Source organism: Meriones unguiculatus, chromosome 10 (genome assembly GCF_030254825.1).
Source record: "Meriones unguiculatus strain TT.TT164.6M chromosome 10, Bangor_MerUng_6.1, whole genome shotgun sequence".
NCBI lineage: Eukaryota > Metazoa > Chordata > Mammalia > Rodentia > Muridae > Meriones > Meriones unguiculatus.
Genome location: NC_083358.1, coordinates 26,321,787 through 26,347,105, shown reverse-complemented (window position 1 = coordinate 26,347,105; position 25,319 = coordinate 26,321,787). Strand labels below are relative to the sequence as shown.

General features: G+C 37.6%; 1 pseudogene; it reads left to right on the top strand.

Annotated features, from left to right (window-relative positions):
* Positions 1–16,838: 16,838 nt before the first annotated feature.
* LOC110565153 (glyceraldehyde-3-phosphate dehydrogenase-like) lies at positions 16,839–17,945 on the top strand (annotated as a pseudogene).
* Positions 17,946–25,319: the final 7,374 nt, after the last annotated feature.

Below are 25,319 nucleotides of genomic sequence, written 5' to 3'. Positions count from 1 at the left end.
TCCCTTCTGACTTCCTATTTTTTTGTTTTAATTGTTTATCTATTTTTTCCATTTGTCAAATTTCAGTATATCCATTTTCAATATTTCTTAATTTTTTACTTTTATTAGTGTGAACTATAAAATTTAAATACTAATTCAACTCTCATTGTTGTAGTAAATAAAAAATGAGTGTTGGGCTGCATAAAGTTTATTATTAGCCCTAAGATTATCATGGTGGTGTTATTTAACCTGCTATAACAAATAATAAGACACAGACAACTGTTAGATTTTATAGATGCCTTATTTGCCTTGGGCTGGGCAGATATTTCACTTACACCACATCAATAAACTCACCATTTATCTCCCAGCGCCCATCTAATGCCACCCACCTTAGTCCTCCTCTTCTGGTCTATCCCAGCCCATGGTTTCTTCTCCATGCTAACCCACCTTGGTGTCCTCCTTCTTCTTCTCTTCCTGTGATTCCCTGTCCTTTAAGACCCAGTAACCTTAGCCACGCCTACCCCATTCTGTCATGCCCAGGTATAGACCCTTTAACCAACCAATCAGATATGTCTTAGGCATGTTCTAAAAACAAGGATAGGTGTAACCAGATCTTGAGGGCCAGGGTTAGTATAACCCCCAACATCTCATTTTGAATTATGGTAGTTTGAGTGATATGAAACAACAAATTATTTATTTGAACAAAATCATGAATTCCCTGCCATTCCACTTTGAGTAAAATATAAGTTAATTTTACCTTCACTCTTTATTATTATCACTATAATATATAATTTATACATTTTGTATTCCAGTTGTAAGCCCCTCCCTTCACTCTTTCTGATCCATATTCTTCCTTACTGTACTATGTTGACCCAAGTTGATAAACAATATTGCCTTCTTTGTCTCCCTCACAGTTTTTGTGCAAGGACTGTCTGCTCACACCCAGGCACTCCTGGAACTGTGGCACAGGTAGTTTCTTATTGTCAGTTGTCTGATTGTTATAATGTTCTGTTTACTAAATCTCCAACTTCTGCTACTTCCTGGAGATTGAACCCAGAACTTCAAACCTTTTTTTTTATGTCTATTTTTCACCATCGTTGGGATTCCTGGATCTTTGAGTTTTATTGTTTGGCACTAATCTGGCAAAATCTCTAGTCACAACTGCTTAAATGCAGCCCTTTCCTTTCCCTTTCTCACATCCTGACTGTGTGTAACATGACATTATTTTTTTAAACCTTATGTTTGCATCTTTTCTTTCTCTTTTTTTCAGTTTTGCAATACATTTTCACAAAATAATTTTTTTTCACCAGATATATTGGGAAAAGACAAGTCAATCAGGCTTTTAATAACGAAGTAGTAATTTGGAATATCAGTTTTTTATATCTCAATAATTAATTCAGAAGTCCAAGAACATCAGTAGTTCCTAACCTGTGAATTTTAGCAATGTTTTTCATTTTTTCTTTTCTTAGTGGAACCTGGCAACTGAAGCTGGCATACTCCACCCCCTATCCAGTGCATATAGATTGGCTGCGAGATGAATATTTCACTTCCAGTAATTTGTTGTCATGAGTGTACTATGCTGAACACATAGACAGGCATGGTTTTGTTTTCTATAAGGCAAGAATTTATTGAATAATAATTAATTAAAAAACTAGATTTTTTATATATTTGATTCCTTTCCTAAACATTTTGTTTAAGTTTTATACATTGGTTCAAACATGTGACTCAGTTTTCCTTTTGTTTGCTTTGGCTTTGAGACAGGTTATTACTATTTGGACCTGGCTAGCACTGAATTCCCCATGTCGACCAGCCCCCACATCTGACACTTCACAATGGCCTGAAACTCCAAGTGCAGGAGGATCTGACACTTCTGGCCTCTGCAGACACTTGAATTCATGTATATATACCCACACATAGACACATGGAAACACAGCACATGCACACACACACACATACACCACACACTGAAAATATTAAGTCTATGAGAAATATAGACAGAGTGAGAAATATATTTCAGTAGATACAGTGTCTACAAATCATGTTCAAAGCCCTGGATTCAATCCACAGAGCAGTATAAACTGTATATGAATGTAGAATGCAGCTCCACACTAAAGAGAAGCAGTAGGATCAGAAGTTCAAAAGTTATTGTCAACTATTTAGCAAGGTCCTGGACATCTTAGGATACATAAATCCTTTCTTAACAAAAGAACATCTTATAAAAGTGCAAAACTCCAATTTGCAAATGTTTGAATATTAATTTCTGCTTTATTGTTAACTCAAGTGTATTATTATTATAATTGTTATTCATTTGAAATTAATTTCAAGTTCCATTGAGCCCTCATATTATTCTGTAATGAGGTCTCATAATGTGGATCTTATGAAATTTGACCTGAATTTACCTAAAAGATTTTCAGTTAAAAAAATAGCATTATTGCTTTAGTAGGACTTCAAGTACTATATTGAAGAGATACAGAGAGTGGGCAGACTTGCCTTGTCCCTGATTTCAGTAGGATTGATGTAAGTTTCTCTCTGTTTAGTTTGATGTGGGCTATAGAATTGCTGTATATGTCTTTATTATGTTTAGGTACGTGCCTTGTATCCCTGATCTCTCCAAGACTTTAAACCAGAATGGGTGTTGGATTTTGTCAAATGCTTTTTTGGCATCTAAGAAGATGATCATGTGTTGTTGTTTTTTTGTTGTTTTTTGTTTGTTTGCTTGTTTGTTTATTCTGTTTGTTTATGTGGTGGATTACATTGGTGGATTTGCATATATTTAACAACCCTACATGCCTGGGATGAAGCCTACTTGGTTATGGTGAATAATATCTTTATTGTGTTCTTGGACTCGGTTTGTGAGTATTTTATTAAGTATTTTTTGAGTCAATTTTCAGTATACATGAGTGACCACAAAAATTCTGCAGAGAAATCCTTCAGCTGATAAATACCTTCAGCAAAGTGACTGGATAAAAAATTAACTCAAAAAAGTAAGTAGCCCTCCTGCATACAAAAGACAAAAGGGCGAGAAAGAATTTAAGGAAACAATACCCTTCACAATAACCACAAATAACATAAAGTACCTTGGTGTGACTCTAACAAAGCATGTGAAAGACCTGTAAGAAAAAAAAAAGCTTCAAGTCTCTGAAGAAAGAAATTGAAGAAGATATCAGAAGATGGAAAGGTCTCCCATGCCTGTGCATTGGTAGGATTAACATACTGAAAATGGCTATCCTGCCAAAAACAATATACAGATTCAATGTAATTTCCATCAAAATACAAACACAATTCTTTACAAAACTTGAAAGAAAAATTCTGAATTTCATAAGAAAAAGCAAAAACCCCAGCATTGCTAAAACAATACTGTATAATAACAGATCTTCTGGAGGTGTTGCCTTCCCTGACCTCAAGCTGTACTATAGACTAATAGTAATAAAAACTGCGTGGTACTGGCATAGAAACAGAATGATGGATTAGTGGAATCTAATAGAAGACCCAGAAATAAACCTACACAGCATTGGAAACTTAATTTTTGACAAAGAAACCAAAACCTTACAATAGAAGAAAGACAAGGTCTTCAACAAATGATGCTGGCCTAACTGATGCCTACATGTAGAAAAATGAAATTTATCCATATTTATCTCCCTGTACAAAACTAAAGTCTAAGTGTATCAAAGACCTCAACATAAAATCAGACAAACTAAACCTGTTAGAGGAAAAATTGAGGAAGAGTCTTGAACTCACTGGTACAGGAGACAACTCCCTGAACAGAACACCAACAGTACAGGGTCTAAGATCAACAGTCATTAAATGGGACCTCATAACACTGAAAAGCTTTTGTAAAACAAAGGACACTGTTGTCAGAACAAAATGACAGCCTACCTACAGACTGGGAAAGAATCTTCACACACCCTATGTCTGACAGAGGACTAATATTCAGAATATATAAAGAACTTAAGAAGTAAAAAAGCAACAAATCAAGTAATCCAATTAAAATACTGGGTACAAATCTAAACAGAGAATTCTCTGTAGAGGAATATCTAATGGCAGAGAAACACTTAAAGAAATGCTTAAAGTCCTTAGTTATCAGAGAAATGCAAATCAAAACGGCCCTGAGACTTCACCTTATACCCATCAGAATTGCTAAGATCAAAAACTCAAGTGAGAATACATGCCAGAGAGGATGTAGAGAAAGGGGAATCTTCCTCCATTGCTGGTGGGAGTGTAAACTTGTATAACCACTTTGGAAACCAATCTGGTACTTTATCAGACAATTAGGAAATGCACTTCCTCAAGATCCAGCTATATCTCTCCTAGGCATGTATCTAAAAGATGCTCAAGTACACAATGAGGATATTTGCTCACACATGTTCATAGCAGTCTTATTCCTAATAGCCAGAATTTGGAAACAACCCAGGTGCCCCTCGACTGAGAAATGGATACCAAAATTGTGGTATTTTTATACTATGGAATACACCTCAACAATTAAAAACAAGAAAATCATGACATTTGCAGGCAAATAGTAGGATCTAGAAAAGAACATCCTGAGTGGGTTATCCTAGAAGCAGAAAGACACACATGGCATACAGTCACTTATAAGTGGATGCTAGACATATACTAAACTATAAACATACTAAAATCTGTACACCTAAAGAAGATAAGCATGGAGGGGATCCCTGAGTAAGATGATCAATCCTCACTCAAAAAGCCAAACAGTACCAACATTGGAAGAAGGAAAATACAGGAAACAGGACAGGAGCTAACCACAGAGGTACTCTGAAAGACTTTACCTAGCAGTGTATCAAGGCAGATGCTAAAGCTCATAGCCAAACTTTGGGCAAAGTACAGGGAATTTTATGAAAGAAGGGGGAGAGAGTAAGACCTGGAGAGAACAGGAGCTACACAAGGAGAGCAACAGAACCAAAAAAATCTGAGCACAGGGGTCTTTTCTGAGTCTGATACTCCAACCAAGGACCATTCATGGAGAGAACCTAGAACCCCTGCTCAGATGTAGCCCATGGCAGCTCAGTCTCCAAGTGTGTTCCCTAGTAATAGAAATAGGACTGTCTCTGACATGAACTCAGTGGCTGCCTCTTTGATTACTTCCCCCTAAGGAGAGAGCAGCCTTGCCAGGCCACATAGGAAAACAAAGCAGAGACCTGATAGGCTAGTGTCAAATGGAGGAGAAGGAGGTCCTCCCCTATCAGTGGACTTGGAGAGGGGAATGAGAGGAGATGATGGAGTGATGGTGGGATTCGGAGGGAATGAGGAAGGGGCCTACAGCTGAGATATAAAGTTAATAAACTGTAATTAATATAAAAATAAAATAATAAACAATAATAAAAAGAAACAGTTCACAAAAGAAACAGTTTATGGTACCACTCAATCCTTATAGACAGCGTACTCTAAATGAGCGCCAATATTATGACAATCTATTTGACTCCATCCATCTAGCAGATTGCACACAGAAACTATACTTATGTTGACAAAAGAAACAAGAAAATTAATACTAAAATGTGATACTAACTTGAATTCTATAACTTGCTAGTGTGTCAGTAAGGTCTAGGTTTCTAAAATATTAATTTACTCATTATTGCAAATAAAATCATACTACTTTTTCCCCTGATTATTTTTGAAAAATTGCCTATCTCTCATTATTTATCACATTGTAAACATATTCTTGTTGTGCTGGGTAGTTTTGTGTCAGTTTGACACAAGATATAGTCATAAGAAAGAAGAGAAAATTCACTGAGAAAAAATACCTCCAGAAGTTTGGGCCATAGGCAAGCCACCACAGGGCTGGTCTTCCTAAATTTTACAAGAAAACAAGCTGAGTATACTCTGAGGAGCAAGCCAGCAAACAGTACCCCTCCATAGCCTCTCCATCAGCTCCTACCTCCAAGGCCCTGCCCTGTTTGAATTCCTGTCTCGACTACCTTAGTGATAGACTGCAATGGAGAAGTATAAACCCAATGAGCCTTTCTTCCCCCTAATTGCTTTTAGCCATGGTGTTTCATTACAGAAATTGCAACCCTAAGGCACTCATATAAGTGTGATAAGTGAATGACTGTATGGCTGGATGAATGTGCAGATGCATAGATGGTTAGATGGATAGATACACCTCTAAGAAGAACCAGCGTTTGAATAACACAAGTAATCAATAATAGGTTACCTGTAATATCTCCTTGAAAGGAGTTTTTATTGGGTCTAAATTCTATCCTAGACCCTAAATTATTAGAATTCCATACTTCACTTACATATGAAGCTTATGAAAGTTTTACCTCTATAAGATTACTTCCTGCCAATCACAGGCATATTTGAAAAAGAAGAACTTGCAAATGCAAACATCAGACATTGGATGCAATAGGTACCATATATGTGCTTAGGATTCATTCCCACTTCTCCATATGATATGTGTCAGATTTGTGAATGTTTAGCAAAATAATTAGAATGATACTCGAGCTTTTTAAATTATATATTGTTTTCATTCAAATCATGGAGTTATATGAGATTATATTTGTCTACTGTCAGAATTTAGACTACTAGATTTATTCTAAAGTTGATAACACAAGTTACTCCTTTTATTTCATATTTTGATGTTTATATGTAATGTTATTTTAGAACATGCTAACCATTTGATTGTCCACTTAGTTATATCTGCCTCTCATTTACAGCTTTGTAGTTGGGTTTTAAATTTTGTATATAATACATATATACAAATGGTCACAGAACATATTTAGTTAAGCATATGTGTTTTGTATGTATGCATTTACACATGTGCTTATAACTGAAAGGAACTATTTTTTTCTTAAGTGGATGAAGTAACCATTTTATTTTCTACTATATACTGAATTACTTTCTGGCTGAGTTCATTAGCATTTCAGTAATGTAACACTTTCATTGTGCAATGAAATTGCTTTGATTGTCCTCTCTTTGGTAATAAAAAAGTGCTTCAACCTGTTGTAAAACTTTTGAAGTGTTGTGAACAATTTTGGATCCCTGGACTCTTTGAATAGAACATTTGGAAGGCCAGTTTTTAAGCATGGATTCCCAATGTGTTTTCATGTCCGACCCTGCCAAAATCTTTTTGTCATCATCATAAACCCTCTCTAGACATTGCTCCCTAATTCATGCCTTTGTGCATACATACTTGTATACTCTGATGCTTATATGTCATACTCTGTAATAACTTATAGATTTGTACATGACCTGAGTGTACAACTATTAAATTTCTCATGCAGTAAGACTAACCTACCTGAATTATAGAGTCTTTTCTACTAAACCTATTGGAAATTCAGTGATTTGTCTATGTTTAAGTAAATAAAAAAAATAGAATTAATTAACTTTCAAACAGTATGCAAGTAATTTTAAAATTCTCTATTCCATGAGGGTAACACTTTGAACACTTGAATTTATACTGTTCTAGTCTAAAGCAAGAAATGTGATCTTCCTAAGTTTTCTATAAAGGGAAAAACTAAAGGTATTGATGAAAGGAAGTTTAGTAGAGGAAAGGCTTTTCACTCAATGATGTCTCAGGAATTCTGAGAAGCCCCAGAAAAACAGCTGAGGCTGGGCATATGACTCAGTGGTGTTACTGCCTGCTTATCATGGAGACACTAAAGAAAATATCTGTATCAAAAACAAATAAATACATAATGAATAAATAGGAAGAAAAGAAAGAGGAAGAAGGAAAAGGAGAGAAAAAGACAAGGCAAATTCTGTAATCACTTCTTTCACTTTGAATTTTTTTTTTATTTTTTTATCAGTTACATTTTATTAACTCTGTATCCCAGCCGTGTCCTGATCCCTCATTCCCTCCCAGTCCCTCTGTCCCTCCCTCATCTCCACCGTGCCCCTTTCCAGGTCCACTGATAGGGGGGACCTCCTCCCCATTCATCTGATCCTGTTTTATCAGGTATCTTCAGGACTGGTTGCAAAGCCCTCCTCTGTGGCCTAACAGGACTGCTCCTCCCTTCGGGGGTGGGGAGACCAAAGAGCCAGTCATTGAGTTCCTGTTAGAAATAGTCCCTGTTCCCCTCACTTTGGGAAACCAATTGGTTACTGAGCTACCACAGGCCACATCAGAGTGGAGGTTCTAGGTTATATCCATACATGGTCCCTGGTTGAATGTCAGTCTCAGAAAAGACCCTGTGCCCAGATATATTTGGTCCTTGTGGAGCTCCTATCCTTTCCCCATCAGACTAACTCCCCTTCTTTCTTATGATTCCCTGTACTCTGCCAAAGGTTTGGTCATGAGTCTTTGCTTTGAAAACACTGCTGGTTAGAGTCTTTCAGATGCGCTCAGTAGACTCCTGTCATACGTTCAATGCACATCCTATCTGTCTTTCTAAACGAGGACCTCTGGAAAGCTATCTGGCGCTTTCTAAGACAAATAGGAATAGTGCTTCCTCAAGACCCAGCTATACCACTGCTAGGTATATACCCAAAGTTTGTTCAAGTACACAAAAAGGACACTTGCTCAACCATGTTTATAGCAGCTCTATTTGTAATAGCCAGAACCTGGAAACAACCCAGATGTCCATCAACGGAGGAATGGGTACAGAAATTGTGGTATTTTTATACAATGGAATACTACTCAGCAATCAAAAAGGAGGAAATCATGAAATTTGCAGGCAAATGGTGGGATCTAGAAAAGATCATTCTGAGTGAAATATCCCAGAAGGAGAAAGACAAACATGGGATATACTCACTTATATAGACCTATAAGATATGATAAACATAATGAAATCTATACACCTAAAAAAGATAATCAATTGAGCAGACATGGGGTAAGATGATCACTTTGAATTTTTAAAGAAGATGAGCGCATAGGTGTCAAGTTTCCAGAAATAGTGAAAGTCTATTGCAGGACATCCCTTGGACTGTACATATCTGGGAATTAGATTTTCAATCTAATTTATTAAAACGCAACAACTTGACTATAAATGTGTATTGAAATACATAACCCAAACTGGTTTGAAGATCACATTGAACTTCTGAAGTTTCCTCCAGCTCCCTGTACTATGATTGCAGTTGTGATAGATTATACTGAGTTTGTGCAGTGTTAGTGATAGGGCAGAGGACTTTTTGCACTGGATGAAAACATTACACTAACTAGGCAGTATGTCCAGTCTCCAGGTTGCCTTTTTTTTTAAAGATATACATATGATATCTAATGATATGACTAGGCTCTGGAAGATATATTCTTTATTTTTTATATTAATTACAATTTATTCACTTTGTATCCCCACTGTAGTCTCATCCCTCATTTCTTCCCAACCCATTCTCCCTCTCTCATCTCCTCCCATGCCCCTCTTCAAGTTCACTGATAGGGGGTCCTCTTCCCCTTCCATCTGATCATAGCTTACCAGGTTTCATCAGGACTGGCTGCATTGTCTTCTTCTGTGGCCTGGCAAGGCTGCTGCCCCCTCAGGAGGAGGTGATCAAGGAGCCAGGCACTGAGTTCATGTCAGAGACAGTCTCTGTCCCCTTACTAGGGAACTCACTTGGACACTGAGTTGCCATGGGCTACAGCTGTTCAGGGGTTCTAGTTTATCTCCATGCATAGCGCTTGGTTGGATTATTAGTCTCAGAAAAAACCCTTGGGCCCAGATATTTTGGTACTGTTGCTCTGCTTGTGGAGCTCCCCTTCAGGTCTTTCTATCTCCACTTTCTTTCATAAGATTCCCTGCACTCAGCCCAAGGTTTGGCTATGAGCCTCAGCATCTGCTTTGATACACTGTTGAGTAGGCTCCTGTCTTGTTGCCTGTTTTCTCTCTCTCCCTATATCCTTCCCATTTGACTAAGAGGATTGATCCTCTTACCTTGGGTCCTCCTTCTTGCTTAGCTTCTTTAGGTGTACAGATTTTATTATGCTTATCCTATATTATATGTCTAATTTCCACTTATAAGTGAATATTTACCATGCATGTCTCTCTGCTTCTGGGATACCTCTCTCAGGATGATCTTTTCTAGATCCCATAATTTGCCTGCAAATTTCATGATTTCTTTGTTTTTAATTGCTGAGTAATATTCCACAATATAAAACAACAAGGACAACCTGTTCATAACAGCTTTATTTGTTATAACCAGAGACTGGAAACAACCCAGTTGTCCCTCACCTGAGGAATGGATACAGAAATTATGCTACATTTACACAATGGAATACTACTCAGACATGAAAAACAAGGAAATCATTAAATTTGCAGGCAAATGGATGGAATTAGAAAAGATCATCCTGAGTGAGGTATGCCAGAGGCAGAAAGCCACACAAGTTATATACTTACTTATAAGTGGATATTAGACATACAATATAGGATAATCATACTAAAATCTGAATACCTAAAGAGGCTAAGCAAGAAGAAGGACCCTGGATAAGATGATCAATTCTCACTCAGAAAGGCAAATAGGAAGAGGAAGAAATAGAAGAGGAAGAAAACAGGAAACAGGACAGGAGCTTACCACAGAAGACCTCTGAAAGACTCTACCCAGAAGGCCATCAAAGCAGATACTGAGTCTCATAGCCAAACTTCGGGCAGAGTGCAGGGAATCTTATGAAAAAAACGTGTAAATAGAATGATCTGGAGGGGACAGGACCTCCACAAGGAGAGCAACAAAAAATCTGGGCCCAGTGGTCTTTTCTGAGACTGTGCATGGAGGTAACCTAGAAGCCCTGCACAGCTATAGCCCATGGCAGCTCAGTGTCCAACTGGGTGCTCTAGTAAGGGGAACAGCGACTGTCTCTGACTTGAACTTAGTGGCTGGCTCTTTGATCACCTCGGGCTGAAGGAGGAACAGCTTTGCCAGAGGAAGGCAATGCAGCCAGTCCTGAATAGACCTGATAGGTTAGGGTCAGAGGGACAGGGAGAAGGACCTCCTTTATCAGTCTCTGGTTTTAGTCTCTGTTTCCAGTCTCTGGTTATAACAAATAAAGCTGTTATATGGACTTGGAGAGGGGTATGGGAGATATCAGGGAGATAGGGTAGGAATAGGAGATGAGGGAGGCACCTACAGCTGGGATACAACATGAATAAATGTAATTAATAAAAAATAATTACATAAAGATCCTCTCTGTTGCACCTTTTTTGTAACTGCTTTCATTGCCTTTTAGGTTTTTTTTTTTCAGATCCTGAATTTTCTCAGTTTAAGGATCAAAAAGTGACTTATGATTAAAAATAATATCAAGAAGCATCATTCTAAAGAATGCTTTGAGAAAAAAACAAACAATGAAAATTAAAGCTTCAATATATATATATATATATATTTGCTAAGGAGATAATCCCATGAACGTAGTGAAAAAAGATTAGTCCACAATCATTAAACCTGTAATTTAAAATAATACTTTATAGGAAAAGGAGTGACCTTTAACTTTTAATGTTTCTCTTTTTCACATTTCCCTTGACGAGTGAAATTAGCAGTCTTTGATATATTTCTAAAAAAAAAAAAAAAACAAAAAAACCTTATTTCGTAACATAAGAAAAAAGTTCCTGTAACATGTTTAACACATGCTTAATGCTTACTAAAATGGCTAATAGATAATTTATTAGAAAGTTTTATTCATTATAAGATCCTGATCTTTCTTTAAAGGATAACTTCAGTTGCCTCTAGCAATGAGAAATACTTGATTACTTGATGTGTATCTTTCTTTTTTCTTTACAAAGTAGGAACAAGTCTAGAAACTCTCTTGCTAAAATCAGACGTCGACCATGTTCTTAATTCTTATGAACTGACATTTTGTCTTTTAAATATTCAGTCTTTTTAGGTGTATCCATCCTCCCTAAAGTGTAACTATCGCCAATGCTGGGAAGAAATATTCACAGAAATAAAGAGGAGGTATTATTTCAGATCAATCAAACAATTAGCATCAGAGCTCAGTTTCAGCATCAGGATTTTTATAATTTTTTTTTCTACTTTCTCCCATGGCTGGGTTATAGAAGGCTGCAGGTAATGTTTCTGTTGTAAAGTTAAGGCCAGAAATTTAATCTCCCCATAAAATTCACTCCCAATTACAATAGCATTGAAGTGGCACCTAAATGAGTTCTTCATAAAGCAGAAAAGAAAAATGGTGCAACAGTGAGGCTTTTTAATGATGGGCACTAAAGCAATGCTGCTGATTACATTCTTTGCTAATTACCTTCTGTTACTTAGATGGGATGGATTTCAGCAGAACCAAAGCATCTATTCATGAATAGTGGCTTTTTTTTAGTAGTAGAGATGAAGATATTTGATTCTAGCATTGAAACATGCCTCTCTCAGGGTCATGTCACTCAGATCTTAACCTGCCAACAAACAGAACCATACACCACCTAAAATGTCTCTCTTCTGGTTTCTACTGAATTCTGGAACATCAGGTTGGTGTGACATGCTTTGGCTGCTACAGGACTGATGTCTGTGCAGATTCTTAAATAGAAAAAATATTTCTGTAATGAGAAACAAAAACTTTAAGACAAAGATGAGACAGAGAAAGAAATAATTGAGAAGCTAGGTCACAATGCATGAGGGTGTTAGGTAAGAGTTTGATGGTATGGGACATTTTAGTCAAAAATATTGTGCTTTATGCCTCATTTGAGTTTTAGAAAGAATTAAAGTGAATGGGTTTTTTAAAGAGATTATGACTAGAGTGGGTTCCTATATAATTTGAAGATATCACACCAGGAGATAGGAAGGAAAGAAAGAGGTTAGAAATGCAAACACATGAGGGAGGAAAGTAGGAAAGAGATATTTTAGTTAACACCATCATTTCTGACATCTTGATCTTGAACATTCATTCTCAGAACTTGTAACAATATAAATGTTTGTGTTTTAAGCCGCTCTGTAATATTCTGGTATGGTATCACAAGAGTTGATAATTCAAGGATGATTGTATATCTGTTTTGTGATGAAAGTGTCTTTAATTATTTTGATTGAAACTTTCACCAGAAGAAGTTATGAGACCAATATTAAAGCAATGCTTTTTACCTGCTAATAATTAGGAGAGAGAGATGTCAGAGGAAGATTCCAGTTGTGAAAGTAAAGTGGGATTATTCCAAAATGATTTTGTATCCAAGTCACAACTTAGAGAAAGTGGGGAAAAATGTTTTATGAAAAACCCAGAAAGATATATATTTGGAACTCACTATTTCTCCCTAAGAGTAATAATATTCTCTGTACTCATTTCGAGACTAAAGTATATTTCTTTTAGGAGGCATTTTAGATGCAAACATATTCTTGTGAATTTCAACACAAATTTATTAAATATCTGCATCAGGACTGTGTTAGTTAGTCCTTGGGATTGTATTATTCCCCAAAGACAGCAGAGAACGACTCTTTATTAAAAATTTATGGCCCAGGGTGTTGTGATTGAATATGTGAATAGGAAATCTAGGCAAGGAAAACAGACAATTAAAATAAGAGTACGAACTGTATCTCAATGTCATTGCATACTGGGTATCATTATTGGTTTAAGACCTTATTGTAGATGTGATGTGGCAGAGGAAAAAAAATTCCCTTGCTATCCAATAATGCCCACATTCTAATCATCAGAAGGTATGACTGCACTGATTTACATTTCCAAAGAAATTAAGGTTATACAAGTAACTTAGATTAGTATCAGCTCATTTTATTTTATTTTTTAATTTTTATTTTTTTATATTAATCACAGGTTTTTACTTTATATCCCAGCAGTAGCTCTCTCCCTCATTCCCTCCCAATCCCACCCTCCAACCCTGATCTCCTCCCTGCCTCTTTCCAAGTCCACAGATGGGGAGGTCTTCCTCCCCTTCCATCTGACCTTAGCTTATGGGGTGTCTTCAGGATTGGCTTCTTCTGTGGCCTAGCAACACTGTTCCTCCAGGTGTTTGGGTGGGGGGAGGTAAAGGAGCCAGTCATTGATTTCATGTCATAAATAGTTTCTGTTTTCCCTACTAGGGAAACCCACTTGGTTACTGAGCTACGATGGGCTACATCCTAGCAAGGGTTCTAGGTTATATCCATACATGGTCCTTCTTTGGAGAAATAGTCTCATAGGGCGCCTCTGTGTCCTGATATATTTTGTCATTGATGTCAGGGCCATCTGGCTGCGACACTTATCACCCCATTGATCACCAGGGTTGATCTGGCTGATCATGCTGGTTATGCTGGTGTCCCCTTCCTCCCTTACTGCTCCATGTGTGTCTCTTCCCGAAGCTGCGCGCTTGGTGGAAGAGGACGACCTTCCTTGAATAGAGGAGGACTGGTCTTTGGTCAAGGGTATATGAGTAGCTGCGCTCCCCTGCTAGAACCTCCAAACAAGCTTATTTTAAAGTATGGAACACATCCTGGTTTATCTGAATACATGTAACTTAGCTATGTGATTTCTTAAAATGAAGATGAGGAAGAAAGATTCAAAATGACCCACCTATCTCTTACCCCCTTTGAAGCTGTAGTATAAGCATAAAATTTTAAAAGTGCATGGGTCATTTTGGAGCCTGGAAAGACAAATGAACCATTTACTATAGAACCTGAACAGAGAACACATGTTTTCTACACTCTGATTTTAGCTCAATGAGACCATAGTCAGCCTTTTTACCTGTATAACTCTAATGCAATTTTATTGTCTCAAGTGCTGAGCTTCTATGAATTTCTTGCAATATCAGTCCAAAATCCGTTCAAGGACCTAATGACAGTCTCAGGCTCAAGGAGAAATTTCTGTAGTGAGTAAGCCTCAAATTAAAGACTAAATATTGTATCGAAACTATTTGTGGAAAACTTGTACTTGAAGAAGGGGAATGCTTCCTAAAAATTGAGTAAAAACAGTAAGAACATAAAAGACATGGGGAAAAGAAGGCCATGCTCATTGACTAGAAAAGTTAATTAAAAATGTCTGAGAGAATCAGACAGAGTATTAAATACTTAAATGAAAGAAATTGAGTCAAGAGATATGAAATGTCTGCTAATTGAAACAGAAAACAAGTTCCTCAGCACAGTGAAATCCCATTATAACACATTCATTCATTTCAAAGTTTCTAAATACCTAAAGTGACTCATACATTTTAAAATGGAAACCCATTAATTGGAAAATAAAGTGGCAAAAATGGATTGAACAACTCAACCAACATAAGATATATGAAGGGCCACCCCACTGTAGAAGTAGGTGAAGCAGAGATTCTGGTATATTTGCTACAGTTTATAGAAGGGGAAAACGTGACTATTGAACAATCACATTTCCAGTGCAATACACTATTCTTGCTAGATGACTGTGGCTGTGGTTAAATATACTGTTGCTTCTTTTTTAAAAACATATTTACTGTTGATGGACATCTGGGTTGTTTCCAGGTTCTGGCTATTACAAATAAAGCTGCCATAAACATGGATGAGCAAATATCCCTTTTGTGTACTTGAGCAAAGTTTGATTATATACTTAGAAGTGGTATAGCTGGGTCTTGAGGAAGCACTATTCCTAATTGTCTGAGAAAGTGCCAGATAGATTTGCAAAGTGGTTGTACCAGTTTACATTCCCACCAGCAGTGGAAGAGGGTTCAGTAAGGGGAACAAGGACTATTTCTAACAGGAACTCAATGGCTGGCTCTTTGACCTCCCCACCCCCCAAGGGAGGAGCAGTCCTGTTAGGCCACAGAGGAGGACTTTGCAGCCAGTCCTGAAGATACCTGATAAAACAGGATCAGATGAATGGGGAGGCTGTCCCCCCCCAATCAGTGGACTCAGAAAGGGGCACGGTGGAGATGAGGGAGGGAGGGAGGGACTGGGAGGGAATATGTGAGTGGGATACAGCTGGGATACAGAGTTAATAAAATGTAACTGATAAGAAAAAAATAAAATTAAAAAAATTAAAAATATATTTAAACTTTATTTTATTAATTACAGTTTATTCACATTATATCCCACCTGTAGCTCTCTCCCTTTTTCCCTCCCAATCTCACTCTCCCTCCCTCTTCTCCATCTATGCCCCTACCTGAGTCCACTGATAGGGGAGGTCCTCCTCTCCTTCCTTTTGATCCTAGTCTATCAGGTCTCATCAGGAGTGGCTGTGTTGTCTTCCTCTGTGGCCTGGTAAAACTGCTCCCCCTCAGGGGGAGGTGATCAAAGAGCAGGCCACTGAGTTCATGTCAGAGACAGTCCCTGTTCCCATTACTAGGAAATCTACTTGGACACTGAGCTGCCATGGGCTGCATCTGAGTAGGAGTGAGTGTTCTTCAATGTCATGTGAAATTCTCACAGGGTTGAAGGCATGTAACAGACATACATGACTGCAAACCCAGCATCAGGCTCCCGCATATCCTCACTAGAAATAAATTATGTTCATATCCAAGATCTTTCAGAAGCTAGAACAGGCTTTAGCTGTTGAACATAAGGTTCTATATTGTCACTAGGCTCCAAACTTACATTTCACACATTAATAAAGTACTAGATACCATGTATGTATCTCAGAAAAGTTTCTAGGCTGAAATTCAAGTCTTGGCAAAACATGACTCTGTGGTATTGTTTTGATAAACAGTAGAGTCACTGGTTTTCTGGCCTGAACAGTGCTCACCTTATGAACGTCACTGGCATGAGTCATTCCCATGTGTTCTCATCATGTGCTTACTGGAGTGTTATACAGAAATGTGGGAGTTCAGACTTACTACCAGCTCTGTCTGTGAATATAGGCCTCTTTAGGGTCATACATTTTAGTTGACTGGTAATATCAAATAGAAGCTGGCATTTTTCTAAATGAGTAGAAGTGGCAGGAAAATAAACTTATATTTATAGTAACCTATGACATTAACTCTGAGAAAAGACAGTAAGTAATTGTGTATAAAAATAAAATAAAATGCCTCTGTTCATCCTTGTTCTAGAGACTGCTGCATCTCTTCATGCAGTGCCATCCTCATCCCTTAGACAGAATCATTAAGATTGGCGTGAATGGATTTGGCTATATTAGGCTGGGCACCTGGTTACCAGGGCTGCCTGCTCTTCTGGCAAATTGGAGATTGTACCACTTTGGTACAATCAATGGCCCCTTCATTGACCTCAACTACATGGTCTACATATTCCAATGTGACTCTACCCATGGCAAGTTCAAAGTCACAGTCAAAGCTAAGAATGGGAAGCTTGATATCAATGGAAAGCCCATCGCCATCTTCCAGGAGCAAGATCCTGCTAACATCAAATGGGTTGATGCTGACATTGATTATATTATGGAGTCAACTGTTGTCTTTACCACAGTGGAGAACAGTGAGGCCTACTTGAGTGGTGGAGCTAAAATGGTTATCATCTCCATCCCTTTTGCAGATGTCCCCATGCTTGTGATGGGTATGAACCACAAGAAATCTGACATCTCACTCAAGAATGTTAGCAATGCTTCCTGCAATACAAATTGCTTAACCCTCTCCCCTCATGGTCAAGGTCATCCACAACAGTGACATTGTGGTAGGACTCATGATCAGAGTCCATGCCATCACTGCCATCCAGATAACTGTGGATGGCCTCTCTGGAAAGGTGCAGTATGACGGGCATGGGAATGCCCAGAACATTTAGGTAAGATCATCCCAGAGCTGAACAGGAAGTTCAATGTCATGTCTTTCTGTGTTTCTTCCCCCAATTTTTCTGTCATACATCTGACACACCACCAAGAGAAAGCTTCTAAGTATGATGACAACAGGAAGGTGCTGAAGCAGATAACCAAGGGTCCACTAATGGGCATCCTAGGCTACACTGAGGATCAAATTGTCTCCTGTGACTTTAACAGGGAGTTGTACTCTTCCACCTTTGATTCTGGGGCTGGAATTACTCTCAGTGACAACTTTGTAAATCTCATTTCTCAGTATGTCAATGAATACAGCAATAGCAGCAGGATTGTGAAGCTCATGGCCTCCAAGAAATATGAAGCCCTGGACCAATCATCCCAGCAAGGACGTAAAAGAGAGAGGCCATTGGCTGCTGAGGAGTCACTGTCCCAGTTCACTCTCAACCCTGACATTCTCCCTCACAGTTTCCATCTGATACCCCCAGAATAGCAGAAGGAGCCTAGGGAAGCAATCAATAAAGTTCACTGTACCCACAAGAAATATAACAATAAACTAAATATTAAATGCCACCCTCAATGTAAAAAATAAACAAAAAAACAAACAAAACTTGATTTTCCCAAGAATCAGCTGCAGTTTTTATATTTAACAAAAATTTAATAATAAATATACAGTAGAAAGAGATGTGGGATTTCTTGCCTTGTAACATGCAAAACAATGGAGGAAGTAAACATATGAAATCGTAAAAGGAAAGACTCTGTGAGTAAATTTTATAATTGAATAATCAATATGCCTTACAGGGAGTAGAGAATAGAAATAGATGGATGTTCTCAAATGTTATATAAATTGTTAAATGATCTTGTAAAGACTTATTAAATGTTTATTTTTATAACCTTTGAAATACATTGTATATCCATTAAGCTCTGGTATGGTAAGAAATATTGTCAAATATGAACTGTAGATATCAACCATATTATTAGCATGTATAACTAGTTACCAGATAACTGAGTATCAGGCTTCTAAACTGAATCATAACAATGCTCTAATAAATTCAAGAATTATTATTATATCTAATAAAATAAGTGATAATCTTCTTTGTATCCTCTTTCCATTTCCCCCTTTCTCCAGTCTTCCCATCCTTGATCTTCTTCACAGTCCTTTTTCTTCTTTCTCTCATTCTTTTTCCTGTTTAATTGTACATGATATATAGATATTTATGACACCAGGTACAAAGGATTACTTAGAAAAATAAATTACCAATACCTAGTATCTTAGTAGCATGCAAATACTACTTTAAAAAAGCTAAAGCTTCCCTAAGATTATCTGAATGTAAGTGAATGACCTTTTGGACCTGATCAAAACAGCCAAGTCTTAAATATTTTGCCCGTGACATAAAAAAGTTCAGTATTGCCAACAAGAAAAGTGACAAAAATACTGGCTTGACCTTGAAGAAGTTTTATTTTTGCAAGTTGTTCTTCAATAATGATCCTTTTTTTCTGATAGAATCCTGGTGCTTCTGTGTGACTCAGAGCTCTCATTGAAAAGTAGAATTTGGAAGACATAACGTGAAGGATGATTCCAGTACAGTAACACAAATGACCAAACTACAAACAAATTCAGGAATAAGTTGTTTTAATTCTGGAAATCACTCTGTTGAACATGTCGGTGGAGAATATCAATAGTCCGAATCAATCCTTCTCAGTCAATTGGAAGTTATCTCTAATCCCAGCCCGTGCAGCAGAACAGTTAGAGCTGAAGAACTGAAGACACAAGTGTCTTGTTTCAAAGAGAAAAGAGCAGACACTTTTTAAGTTACGTTCATGGCAAAAGTGTTTCTATGCAGGTTAAAATAAACATTAACAAATAATAGTCTCAACTGAAAAGTCAAAAATATTGGCTTTGGGTTCATGTAATCCTAGCTATTAACTCTAAATAAGAAATAGTGTAGGCAATAAAATGATTGATATAGTGCTAATACTTCAGAAAAGAGCGTATGTCTATTCACTGTAAATGATAGACTAATAAAATGTTAATTCTAAATCTAGTATACTTGGCAGTTTATAAATTGATAAATATTCTCTGTGTGTGCATATATGCATGCTTGCACACGTATGTGTATCTGTTTGTTTTTTCCTTCAAAACCCTAAACTTCAGTTCTTTTATTATTATTATAATTATCATTATTTAAAATTTATTTCCTTTGTATCCCAGTTGTAGTCCCCTTTCTCATCTCCTCCCAGTACTACCATCCCTCCCTGTTCCTCCCCTACTGTCTAACCTTAGCCTATCAGGTCCCATGAGGACTGCCTGGATCCTCTTTTTCTGTGGGCTGGCTAGGTTGCCCCACAAGGGAGAGGCGATCAAGGAGCAGGCAACCGAGTTCATGTCAGAAACTGTCCCTTCTCCTTTCACTAGGGAACCCACATGGAGACTGAGCTGTCTATGGGCTACATCTGAGAAGGGGTCTAAGTTATCTTTATGAATGGTCTTTGGTTAATGCATCTGTCACTGTAGTCCCCCGGGCCTTGCTTCTTTCTTCTTCCTTCCTTCCTTTCTTTTTCTTTCTTTCTTTCTTTCTTTCTTTCTTTCTTTCTTTCTTTCTTTCTTTCTTTCTTTCTTTCTTTCTTTCTTTTGGCTTTGTTGGTATCCCTGTGTGACTCTTGTTTCTTATGGGTTCTTTTATATCCCCCAGGTTCCATAAAACTCCCTGCACTCTGTCCAAAGTTTGGCTGTGAGTCTTTTCATCTGCTTTGATCATTTGCTGGATGGGGTCTTTTAAAGGACATTTGTGATAGGCTTCTATCCTGCTTCCTCTCTTCTACCACTTCCAGTGTCTATGCTGTTTTCCCTTCTGAATGAGAATTAATCATCTTCCCTAGGATCTTCCTTGTTGTTTAGATTCTTTAGGTCTGTAGATTTTAGAATGTTTATCCTACATTATATGGCTAATATTCACTTATAAGTGAGTATATACCATGTGTGTCTTTCTGCTTCTGGGTAACCTCACTCAAAATGATCTTTACTGGTTCCATCCTTTTGCCTGCAAATTTCATGATTTCCTTGCTTTTAACAGCTGAGTGTTGTTCTATTGTGTAAATGTACCACAATTTCTATAAACACCAACAAACCAAATAGTCCAATTTAAAAAAATGAGTATACAACTAAACAGAAAATTCTCAACAGGAATATCAAATGGAGGAGAAGCACTTAAAGAAATGATCAATGTCTTTAGTTGTCAGGTAAATGCAAATCAAAATGACTCTGAGATTCTACTTTAACTTCACACCCATCAGAATGGCTAAGATCAAAATCTCAAGTGACAACACATGCTGGAGAGGGTGTGGAGAAAGGGGAACCCTCCTCCATTGCTGGTGGGAATGTAAACTTGTACAACCACTTTGGAAATCAATTTGGCACTTTCTCAGAAAATTGGAAATAGTGTCACCTCATGACCACTCCTGGGCATATATGCTCATCCATACAACAAGGACATTTGCTCAACTACGTTCATAGCAGCTTTATTTGTTATAGCCATTCTCTGGAAACAACCTAGATGTTCCTCAACCAAAGAATAGATAAAATTCAGTTTTTTTAAACTTATAAGCAAGGAAGCAGAATCAGGAACTATCCTTAGTTCTTACCTTATATCCTTCTAAATTTCTTTCTTTCTTCTGTCTTCTCTTGGATTCAGTTTATACTTGTCAAACAACTACCACACTATAATTGGAAGCCCACAAGCCAGTTTGTCTCAATTTAAATTTCCTGCATCATCCATGCATGTCAGAGTCAACCTTCCTCTCATTTAGTCTGAATATAAATTATTGCATCTTTTGGACTTTTTAGTAACACCTAAGAATAAAAGTAGATACTCAAAACCAATTTTACATAAAATGCTGCATGAGATGAATGTAGCCTTTTCATTAATTCATTCCATAAGATAATTTAATGCTAAGTAGTAGTTGTGAAAGAACAGGCAAAGATACATTCAGGAATATTACTGGCACAGACCTAATACTTTAGCATCAGGGAAATAAGTAAATAATTCACAATGTTATTTTGACTATTGGTCCCTATTTCACAATATTCTTAGTGGAAAGAAATGACTCAGAAGACCAGAATATGTGAAAAAATAGTAATCTAAGACCTTGCATAGGACTAACATGCTATATATACAAACCTAAGGATTCAGACACAGGATCTTCAAATAAGAGATGACATATAACATTCGTCTTTCAAGGTTTGGTTACTGTACTCAGTACAATATTTAAAATTTTCTATTCAATTACCTATGGATGTCACTCTTTCTTACAGCCTAATAGAATTACATCATATACATATATCACATTATCATCCGTTCTTCAGCTAATGGACATCTATTCTTTAAAAGTTATAGAGAAGAAATGAATAGGACTGAGGAGGTAATTTTGTAGTAAGATGCCTGGTCCTTACTGTAGATGCCAAGAAGTGGTGTCAGAATGTCAAGTGGCTGTAGTAGGCCTTTGGTAACACCCTGAAGCATGGAACTTTGAACCAGTAAGTGGCTATTAGTTCAGCATGATATTGCTATTTAATTTTTGGTAAACATTGGTATAGATGTGCCTGAAATGAACTGACACAGATAGTGAAGAAATGTTGTATGGGTGGAGACATCAGCTCTGGGATTTATTTTAGAAGCTTTTTTTAAAAATATGTTATGATGCACAGGTTTTAGTGGGTCTGTCCTATGTTGTATGTCTATATGAGTGAGTATATACCATGTGTGTCTTTTTGCTTCTGGGACAACTCACTCAGGATGATCCTTTCCAGATCCCACCGTTTACCTGCAAATTTCATGATTTCCTTATTTTTCATTGCTGAGTAATATTCCATTGTGTAGATGTACCACAATTTCTGCATCCAATCTTCAGTTGAGGGGCATCTGGGTTGTTTCCATTTGGGCAGAATGTAGGAAATCTTATGAAAGAAGTGGGAGATAGAAAGACCTGAAGGGGACAAGCACTCCACAAGGAGAGCAACAGAACCAAAAAAATCTGGACCCAGGGGTCTTTTCTGAGACTGAAGCACCAACCAAGGGACATTCATGGATATATCCTAGAACCCCTGCACAGAGGTAGCCAGTGGGGCATCCTAGTAAGGGGAGCAGGGGCTGTTTCTGACATCAACTCAGTGGCTGGTTCTTTGATCACATTCCCCTGAGTTGGGGAGCAGCCTTACCAGGCCATAGAGGAATACTATGAAAGACACTCCTGATGAGACCTGATAGGCTAGGGTCACATGGAAGGGGAGAATTTTCTCCACTATCAGTGGACTGGGGAAGGGGTATGGGAGGAGATGAGGGAGGAAGGGTGGGATTGGGAGGGAATGAGGTGGGCTACAGTGGAGATACAAAGTGAATAATTTATAATAAATAAAAAAATATATAAAAAATGATGTGGACTCTCTCCAAAGTAAGCATTTAAAAAATATGAGGAAAAAATTGCAACAGAGGCAGAGTGGTCTTCACAGGAGGAAAATGTCATCCAACTTCTCTTTCTAGTTTTTGTTTTGTTTATTTGTTTGTTTAGAGAAAAACAATATTATGACAGAATTGAAAAAAAAAGCTGAAGTGTTTGTGATGAGACTCATTAATTCTCTGAGATAACATGGTCCAAGCCAGTGGTAGGCTCATACGTTCTATGGCAAACTAGAAAGATCATTATGCTCTGTTCATGTGATGCCCACTCAGTCAGGGTATCCTGAAGTCCTCCTGAACCCATCTCTGACTCCTCTTTTAGTCACTGGCATGCGTGTCCACATCTGACCTTACAGGTCTCCCAGTTTTGTTTTTTTTTTTAATTATACTATGTTCAATGTTCACACAGCTAAGATAGACATGAAGAAGTAATGCATTAGCTCTAGTATGGACTGGTCTAGAGTTTCTTTTTGTAAGTGACTCATTTAGTAACTATTGGAATTTAGTTTGTTACAACTATTCCAATTAAAAGTGAAAATTAATGAAAAAATATGTTATGATGGATAATTTAACTTTTTTTCTTGGTACAGTGGTCAGGCGTTGAACCCATTTATCTTTTATGCACTAAAAGTAAGCAAACAAACAAAAACAACCTCCCCTCCCCAACGTAACCCCCCCAAAACAAACAAAAACCTACAACCCTGTTTATATGTTAAAGCAAATAAAAATGTATATTATTAAGAATACATTTTGTTTGTTTGTTTTGAAATACAGGGTGTCTCTCTACAGTCCTGGGGATCCTGACATTTACTGTTCACACCAAGCTGACTTGAACTCACAGAGATCCACCTGCTTCTGCTTCCGGGGTGCTGGGATTAAAGTTGTTTGCCATAACTTACAGCTTGTTTAACAATATATTAAAAGGCTTACTCCAACCAAGGACTATGCATGGAGATAACCTAAGACCCCTGCACAGATGTAGCCCATGGCAGTTCAGTGTCCAAGTGGGTTACATTGTAATAGGAACAGGGACTGTCTCTGACATGAACTGATTGGCTTGCTCTTTAATTACCTCCCCCTGAGGGGGGAGCAGCCTTACCAGGCCACAGAAGATGACAATGCAGCCACTCCTGATGAGACCTAATTGACTAGGATCAGAAGGAAGGAAAAGAAGACCTCACCTATCAGTGGACTTGGGGAGGGGCATGCGTCGAGAAGGGGGAGGGAGGAAAGGATTGGGACAGGAAGAGGGAGGGGATCACAGGGGGGATACAAAGGGAATAAAGTGTAATTAATAAAGAAAAAAATGTACAAATAAAAAGGCATACAATCAGTAAGTCCCAGGAGATAAGACCTCTTTTTGTACTGCAATAGCCAGTGTTAGATGTGAACAGTGGTATGGAACTAATCTATGAACTTTTCCCAAGATGTATACAAATGGGTCAAATTGAATAGAAGAGACATATTGATAAGGGAAACATCCAGCAGTTAATGATGTGGGAACAAATGGACATTCCATTACAGAAGCGTGGTTATGTTTTGATTATAAAAGTAAGCTCACAAATAGAAGTAAAGACAATCTGGAATGAGAAGTAATTGAATTTGACCATCATATTAGGAAAAAGCATCACTGGGAATGGAGAGTGTGTGACTGGGGCTGAAGCATCCATAAATTATGGAATAAGAGACTCCCTACAAGCTTCCTTCTGGGAGCTTTTCCAGCTTCAGCAGGAAGAAGAAGGTAAGTACTTTTATCACTCACACACGGAGAAAAGTCTGAACACATTAAAGGAATAAATTAGTTGCAAAAACCGATTATGTACATCCCATAGAGAAATATGGAGTGAGGTACACCAGAAGACCACTGTTGCTTCAAACATACAAGTGCTAAACATGCAGCATTCCTTAACCTTAAACCATTTCAGTGTCTTAAGGAATCAAATCATAAGAATATATCTTCTCCTGTCAATGTACTGACTAGACCTGACCCTGCTTAGCTTCTGAGACCAGGAATAGTCAGTAAATAGTGATATATGCTAGACACTGTGTTTCTAAGCTAGTGTCAAAGGCAGAAGGATTAAGAAAACAATAAGTGGCCTGAAATTTATGAGTGAGGATCTGAGTGCCAAAATGTCTGACTTGTCTTAATGACAACACAAATGAAAATACAAATATAAGCAAATGAAGGCAGAATTTCAATTCCGAGAGGTGATACCTGCCAATATTTGTGGGATGCCTGATGGAAAGTAAAATCCTTCTCTCAATGCCTCTACTTTCTGTTTCGACTAAAAGCCCACTTATTCCCTCAAACCTTTTTATAGATGCTAAGAAATGATATTTTAAATACGGCAATCTTTTGAGAACACCTCATCAGTTCTGAGACCCCTAAGAGCCCCTCTTCCTGTGAAAACCAG